A 6,596-nucleotide genomic window follows, 5' to 3' on the forward strand; every position below is an offset into this window, starting at 1 on the left:
AGGCGCTATTCACCATCTCATCACCGTTTTTTCGCGAAACGTTTAAGACAAATACATGAATCCAGTATATACGAGGTAGTCCTGAACAACGTCCTGAAAGTGCGCGATCCAAACGACCCAGACTTCAACTGGCCACCCGTAAATGACTCCAAAACGGTCGACCCGCCTAGAATGGAGACGATTGCAGTCACAGGATCCTTTCGGCGAGAAATATCTGCTTATAAGTAGACATGGAAACTCTACGTGTAAAAACTAAGTCTGAAGAAGGCTCAAGCGAGGACCCGATGCTCGAACGTTGTTTTCAGATTCTACCTGTCCAGGGAAATACTTTACAGACAATCCGTATCGGCGTCTGGAAGAGAGTAAACACATGGTGAAACCCGAACCCTTACGTCAACAAATTTTGAGGGCAGCCCACGAAGGACTGCTAGCGGTTCATCAGGTCACAGAAAAAACCACTGAGAGAATTCTGGAACCCGTTTTTTTGTCCGGTGTTGAGGCGGACGTTAGGTGATACGTACGTTCCTGCGAGAAATGCCAACGTACCGCACCAAACTAGGAATACCACGGACTGCCCATTATAAAAACACCTTGTGAAAGCTTCACCATAGACATTACAGTGCTTCGTTACCCATTTCTATTTTGGGAAAGCGATACATCTGGACATTGGCGGATTTCGGCACCCGATACTCTGACGCTATAGCGTTAAAGTCAGTGGACTTGCCTAGGTGGCCAAGGGATTCTTGGAGATGTTTTCAAGAATTGGGTTCCAATGAGCGATACTCTTTGATCATGGTTCAACATTACATCGAGCCTAATAAAAGAGTTCAACCATTTGCTGTCGATAAAGCACCTACACACCACGTCTTAAAAATATCTGATCAAGGGACTAGTGGAACGCTCAAAGCAAAACTACGTAACGCAACAGATGATACGCCAAAGGAGGCGTATACTGTGGGATACGTATCTTGCCCCAATGCTATTTGTATATCGTGCAGTCCCGAAGTGACGTTTGCGCTTCTTACCGATCGAGCTGATATATAGTAGACACGTGCGAAGAAATCTGTCGCTGTTGAAACCAGTCTGTATGAAGGAAGAAACTAACACGGAAGTTAAATCTAAGATCAGTGCATCCTCGAGTTGAGTGAACGCCAGATGCGACATCTCAATTCGCCATTGAAAGCATAAGAGATCAGAGAAGAACCAAAACGGGATGTTTGACAGGCGTCCATAGCGTCCGCCGCTGAAAGCTAAAATCCAGGCGCAGATGTTTGGACCTACATGCCACAACCACCTGCTGCTCCACTGGAAGGGGCCGTTCTCGGTGATAGAGAAACGGAATGAAGTGCACTACCTACTAGATTCGGGACACAAAAAACAGCTGTTTTACCTCAACATGTTCAAAACATACAAGGAACATGACCCGGGGCACAGACGTCAAATAGCTGGAGCATTTGGGGTGGTGGACGCCGAACAAGCGCGGGCAACAATTGGCGTACAAAAATCAAGCAGAGCTGCAGTTGTAAAAATCTCGATATCTCACATGTTAGGGACAATACCAGGCCATCAAATTTTGCCAGAAACACACCAATAGCTTTTCAAACATACCGGACCAAACTACGTTGCTACAATGTCAGCCGAAATTAACGACTCAGTTGCGTGTGAGCACGGCACAGTAGTACCTATACCTTTCGCCCTGAAAGAGGTAGTGGGAGCAGAGGTGCAAGATGTGCTTATACTAGGCATTGCCGAGAAGTCAACGTCACCCTACAATTGCCCTATCGTGTTGGTTAAGAAGCCTGACGGATCTAATCACACATTCATTGAAGTTAGCGGCTGAATTGCGCTGGTAGAATACGGAAAACCTATCCCCCGAACGGAAGTTGTGTTCTCAAAAGGCAGCATGAAACGCTAATTGTCCAAGTTTGACCTTGTTTAGGGATTCAGGCATTTATATTAACCGATTCATCGTAAGAAAACACCGTGGTTTCAACACGTTCCGGCTACTACCACCTCGGATTATATGCCTTCAGTGTGATGATTGATTGTATGGTTTAACGCGCCGACGCAACGCAGGCGATGAGGCGCGCCGTAGTGGAAGGCTCCGGATTAATTTTGACCACCTGGGGATCTTTAACGTGCGCCGAAATCTCGTACACACGGGCGTTTTTGCTTTTAGCTTCCATCAGAAAAGCGGCCGCCGCGGCCGGGAATCGAACCCGCGACCTCGTGCTCAGCAGCGCAACGCCTTAGCCACTGAGCCACCGCGGCGGGTTGCCTTCAGTGTCAAGATTGCATCTGCTGTCTTGGCGTGCTCATGAAGAGTATTATTTCTGCTATCCGAAATGTTCTCCACTACATTTATGATGCTGATAATGGGGAAAAGTACCTAATCGTGCAGAATCACGTCATTCAGATGGTGGCAGCAGCGTCCCTGCAGTGGAATCAGAAAACTTTGAGGTATCACAGGGTTTCTCGGACATGTCGTGGTCTAGGAGATATTAAAGGGCTGCGCGCAACAAGGCAGAAACACCCGGATTCTGAAAAACCACACACTAAGCGCAAATCCTGGCATCTTTCTGAATGGCGGGCTAGTGCGGACAGTTTACTCCAAACTATGCCTTACCAGATTACCCGTTAGTGGCCGTGACGTGGTAGAACATGCCAAACAAAGCAGCTGCAGACAAATGGGATAGCGAGTCCAAGAAGTTAAATTTGGCAACCTGAACCCATCCAGTGTTGAAGATACCGGACGTTCCGCAGGAATTTGTTGTGCGCACTGATGCGTCAGCTACAGCCCTGTTGGCCATCCCAAAGCAGGAACACGAGGGCACACTACACCCAGTTCTATATGCGAGCAGGATGAACCTGTCCACGAAAACCAGGTACTAGGGTATATAACAAAATGTCTAGCGTTTGTCTGGTGGCGGCAAAAGTTTTTTATACCAGTTTGTTACACACTCCATCATCACCATTCTTGAAGAAGGCTAAAATGAAGAACTCACGAGTACTACGCCAGGCTTTAATGCTGCAGGGGTGTTTGTTCCCTTTAGCAGCAAATTAGGGGAGCACACAACGTTGATGCCGATTACTTCAGTCGCGCGTAGAACGCCTGAGATAAGTTTTGGGTGTATTCTTTTGAAGGATGTCTGCGCAGAATTGCGGAAGTGTGCACTGTGGGAGTGTTCTTTCTGAGAGCTGCGTCTGCTGGACTTTGAAGAAACAATTTCCGATCAAAAATGCTTCAGTGGGGTGACAGTGTCGCAAGGCGGACCGAAACAACAAAACAAAAAAAATTCACCCCACCTCCCCAAAGGGAATCGTGAGGAAATGCGAATGCATTTCTTTTGCGCGAGAGTGCGCGGAATTTATAATTAATGAGGAGACGGTGATTTGTAGCGTAACCATTTATTTAACACCTGTTTGTGTTGTCGTTGTACTTGACGGCCACGATCACTGCCTTGTGGTCGGTAAAGTACACAGTCAAAGGGTCTTTGAGAAGCATGCGGGCGTGGGACAGTTGGGCGAGCGTCGAGAGGAAAAGCACCGAAGCACCGCGCCTACCCTCGCCTACACTCTCCCACACACGCGGGAGCTCCGGCGAGCTCCCGCGATGCGAGCGCCCTCACAAGCCCGAGTGCGCTCCTCCTCTCCACTCACTCGCCGCTGATCCGCCCACACCACCTGCTCCGGTTGCTAGGGGAGAGGAGGAGCGCGCGCGCTCGCAGCTGCTGCTATGGGAGAGGGGGTGAGAGCGGAGAGATAACACCTGCGGGCGCGTGGACGCCGCACGGCGCCTGACATGGCTCGACTAAGAAATGTATTCGCATTTAAAACAAAACCAACAAAACCTAACACGCACTCTGTGGGGTACGTTCCAATTAGGCTGACAGAACGTCCATCCTTGTCGTCATGCGGGGGCACTCACCCCATACTCACGCATACCGTTCAATAAGAAATCGGGACCTGTCCTCTACCAATGGTGAACTGCCGCCACTGGCCACTGGCTAAACAACCACGCCTCTACCGGACCGTAGGTGCGCCAGGACTGCTGCAACTGTAAACCGTGTTCTGTGTTGCTTCGCGTTGTTGAAATTTTGTTTTAGAATTTGCAAGATGATTACGGTATAGCCTATTGTCACACTTGTCTCTGTTACGTGTGTCTGTCTTGTTTTGACCGAGATTATCAACGCAGGCCCTTGTCTATACTGTTTTTGCTTTATTATATTTGTTTTTGTGAGAAGCTTATATATATATATATATATATATATATATATATATATATATATATATATATATATAAAGAAATAAGGGTTGGCAGTCAAGAAAACATCGGAAAGCAAAGTGGAGGTTGTGGTAGGTTATTGAAACAGATCAAGAATTTGGAAAGAAAGAAAGAAAGCGGAGAAAAAATGCCCGCCAGGTGGGATCCGAACCCACGACCTCCAGAATACCAGTCTGGTGCGATAACCACTACGCTACCGGCGGGGCGATTCCCCCCCCCCCGCTTTCTGGGGTATTTATGTCCATGCAATTTTTTTACTGTGCTTGGGGGTGGTAGCCCGCGCCACTCTGACTTCTCAGGGTGAAGGAGACCTTTTTTTTAATCCCCGCGCCGTGACTCGAGTGTCTACGACATGTCGAGAGTGGTCAACCAGCGTTGAACCATTTAAGCTCCCTATGGCACCACGACTGACAGAACAGAGGCCCTCGCTATGCATGGAGCGAATCAGAATAGGAAATGAGGGGCTCGTAGAAATAACACAGAAATAAGGATTGGCAGTCAAGAAAACCTCGTAGGTTTTCTTGACTGCCAACCCTTATTTCTGTGTTACAAGACCCACGACCTCCAGAATACCGGTCTGGTGCGATAACCACTACGCTACCGGCGGGGCGATTTTCCCATTCACTTTCTGGGGTATTTATGTTAGGTATGTTTGTTTCCTGTGCTTGGGGGTGGTAGCCAGCGCCATTCGGACTAATCGGGGTGAAGGGGACCTTCTTTTTAACCCCCGGGTCGTGACTCGAGTGTCTACGACATGTCCAGAGTGGTCGACCAGCTTTGAACCCTCTTAAGCTCCCTTTGGCAACAAGACTGCCAGAACCGAGGCCCTCGCTATGCATGTAGCGAATCAGAATAGGAAATGAGGGGCTCGTTGAAAATAACACAGAAATAAGGGTTGGCAGTCGAGAAAACCTCGGAAAGCAAAGGGGAGGATGTGGTAGATCATTGAAACAGATTAAGATTAGTCCGATTAGTCCGAATGGCGCTGGCTACCACCCCCAAGCACAGGAAACAAACATACCTAACATAAATACCCCAGAAAGTGAATGGGAAAATCGCCCCGCCGGTAGCGTAGTGGTTATCGCACCAGACCGGTATTCTGGAGGTCGTGGGTTCGGATCCCACCTGGCGGGCATTTTTTCTTCACTTTCTTTCTTTCTTTCCAAATTCTTAATCTGTTTCAATGATCTACCACATCCTCCCCTTTGCTTTCCGAGGTTTTCTCGACTGCCAACCCTTATTTCTGTGTTATTTTCAACGAGCCCCTCATTTCCTATTCTGATTCGCTACATGCATAGCGAGGGCCTCGGTTCTGGCAGTCTTGTTGCCAAAGGGAGCTTAAGAGGGTTCAAAGCTGGTCGACCACTCTGGACATGTCGTAGACACTCGAGTCACGACCCGGGGGTTAAAAAGAAGGTCCCCTTCACCCCGATTAGTCCGAATGGCGCTGGCTACCACCCCCAAGCACAGGAAACAAACATACCTAACATAAATACCCCAGAAAGTGAATGGGAAAATCGCCCCGCCGGTAGCGTAGTGGTTATCGCACCAGACCGGTATTCTGGAGGTCGTGGGTTCGGATCCCACCTGGCGGGCATTTTTTCTTCACTTTCTTTCTTTCTTTCCAAATTCTTAATCTGTTTCAATGATCTACCACATCCTCCCCTTTGCTTTCCGAGGTTTTCTCGACTGCCAACCCTTATTTCTGTGTTATTTTCAACGAGCCCCTCATTTCCTATTCTGATTCGCTACATGCATAGCGAGGGCCTCGGTTCTGGCAGTCTTGTTGCCAAAGGGAGCTTAAGAGGGTTCAAAGCTGGTCGACCACTCTGGACATGTCGTAGACACTCGAGTCACGACCCGGGGGTTAAAAAGAAGGTCCCTTTCACCCCGATTAGTCCGAATGGCGCTGGCTACCACCCCCAAGCACAGGAAACAAACATACCTAACATAAATACCCCAGAAAGTGAATGGGAAAATCGCCCCGCCGTTAGCGTAGTGGTTATCGCACCAGACCGGTATTCTGGAGGTCGTGGGTTCGGATCCCACCTGGCGGGCATTTTTTCTTCACTTTCTTTCTTTCTTTCCAAATTCTTAATCTGTTTCAATGATCTACCACATCCTCCCCTTTGCTTTCCGAGGTTTTCTCGACTGCCAACCCTTATTTCTGTGTTATTTTCCACGAGCCCCTCATTTCCTATTCTGATTCGCTACATGCATAGCGAGGGCCTCGGTTCTGGCAGTCTTGTTGCCAAAGGGAGCTTAAGAGGGTTCAAAGCTGGTCGACCACTCTGGACATGTCGTAGACACT

At 48.5% G+C, this 6,596-nt stretch overlaps 1 non-coding gene across 1 annotated transcript; it reads right to left on the reverse strand.

The window, feature by feature from the left end:
- Positions 1 to 4,415: 4,415 nt before the first annotated feature.
- On the reverse strand, positions 4,416 to 4,488 carry Trnat-ggu (transfer RNA threonine (anticodon GGU)). The gene has a single exon. It is a non-coding gene; the product is annotated as a tRNA-Thr (tRNA).
- Between the last annotated feature and the right edge of the window lie 2,108 nt (positions 4,489 to 6,596).

Source organism: Haemaphysalis longicornis, unplaced genomic scaffold (assembly GCF_048455015.1).
Source record: "Haemaphysalis longicornis isolate Haplotype H1 unplaced genomic scaffold, Haemaphysalis longicornis Haplotype H1 scaffold_4, whole genome shotgun sequence".
Lineage (NCBI taxonomy): Eukaryota > Metazoa > Arthropoda > Arachnida > Ixodida > Ixodidae > Haemaphysalis > Haemaphysalis longicornis.